Source organism: Physeter macrocephalus, chromosome 16 (genome assembly GCF_002837175.3).
Source record: "Physeter macrocephalus isolate SW-GA chromosome 16, ASM283717v5, whole genome shotgun sequence".
Classification (NCBI taxonomy): Eukaryota; Metazoa; Chordata; class Mammalia; order Artiodactyla; family Physeteridae; genus Physeter; species Physeter macrocephalus.
In genome coordinates this window covers 85,054,793-85,056,796 of record NC_041229.1, presented here as the reverse complement: position 1 = coordinate 85,056,796, position 2,004 = coordinate 85,054,793, and positions in this window count along the sequence as shown.

Here is a 2,004-nt window from a genome sequence, read left to right as displayed (position 1 = left end):
TACAGACAAGCAAAAGCTAAGAGAATTCAGCACCACCAAACCAGCTTTACAACAAATGCTAAAGGAACGTCTCTAGGCAGGAAACACAAGAGAAGGAAAAGACCTACAATAACAAACCCCAAACAATTCAGAAAATATATGATATCAAAACCAGCAATCATGAGAAGAGGAGAGTAAAAATGCAGGATATTGCAAATGCATTTGAAATTGAGAGACCAACAACTTAAAACAATCTTGTATACATATAGACTGCTATAGAAAACCTCACAGTAACTGTGAACCAAAAATCTACAATAAATACACACATAAAAAAGAAAAAGCAATCCAAACACAATGCTAATGATATTCATCAAATCACAAGATAAGAGAACAAAAAAGGGGAGAAAAAAGACATACAAAAACAAACCCAAAACAATTAAGAAAATAGTAACAGGAACATACATATCAATAACAACCTTAAATGTAAATGGATTAAATGCTCCAACCAAAAGACATAGACTGGCTGAATGGATACAAAAACAAGACCCGTATATCTGCTGTCTACAACAGACCCACTTCAGACCTAGGGACCCATACAGACTGAAAATGAGGGGATGGAAAAAGATATTCCATGGAAATGGAAATCAGAAGAAAGCTGGAGTAGCAATTCTCATATCAGACAAAATGGACTTTAAAATAAAGACTATTACAAGAGACAAGGAAGGACACTACAAATGATCAAGGGATCAATCCAAGAAGAAGATATAACAATTGTAAATATTTATGCACCCAACATAGGAGCACCTCAATGCGTAAGGCAAATGCTAACAGCCGTAAAAGGGGAAATCGATAGTAACACAACTAGAGTAGGGGACTTTAACACCTCACTTTCACCAATGGACAGATCATCCAAAATGAAAATAAATAAGGAAACACAAGCTTTAAATGATACATTAAACAAGATGGACTTAATTGATATTTATAGGACATTCCATCCAAAAACAACAGAATACACTTTCTTCTCAAGTACCCATGGAACATTCTCCAGGATAGATCATATCTTGGGCCACAAATCAAGCCTTGGTAAATTTAAGAAAATTGAAATCATATCAAGTATCTTTTCTGACCACAACACTATGAGACTAGATACGAATTACAGGAAAAAATATGTAAAAAATATAAACACATGGAGGCTAAACAACGCACTACTAAATAACCAAGAGATCACTGAAGAAATCAAAGAGGAAATCAAAAAATACCTAGAATCGGGCTTCCCTGGTGGCGCAGTGGTTGCGCGTCCGCCTGCCGATGCAGGGGAACCGAGTTTGCGCCCCGGGCTGGGAGGACCCCACATGCCGCGGAGCGGCTGGGCCCATGAGCCATGGCCGCTGAGCCTGCGCGTCCGGAGCCTGTAGGGGACTTTAACACCCCACTTTCACCAATGGACAGATCATCCAAAATGAAAATAAATAAGGAAACACAAGCTTTAAATGATACATTACACAAGATGGACTTAATTGATATTTATAGGACATTCCATCCAAAAACAACAGAATACACATTTTTCTCAAGTGCTCATGGAACATTCTCCAGGATAGATCATATATTGGGTCACAAATCTAGCCTTGGCAAATTTAAGAAAATTGAAATCATATCAAGTATCTTTTCTGACCACAACGCTATGAGACTAGATATCAATTACAGGAAAAGATCTGTAAAAAATACAAACACATGGAGGCTAAACAATACACTACTTAATAACGAAGTGATCACTGAAGAAATCAAAGAGGAAATCAAAAAATACTTAGAAACAAATGACAATGGAGACACGACGACCCAAAACCTATGGGATGCAGCAAAAGCAGTTCTAAGAGGGAAGTTTATAGCAATACAATCCTACCTTAAGAAACAGGAAACATCTCGAATAAACAACCTACCTTTGCACCTAAAGCAATTAGAGAAAGAAGAACAAAAGAACCCCAAATTTAGCAGAAGGAAAGAAATCATAAAGATCAGATCAGAAAT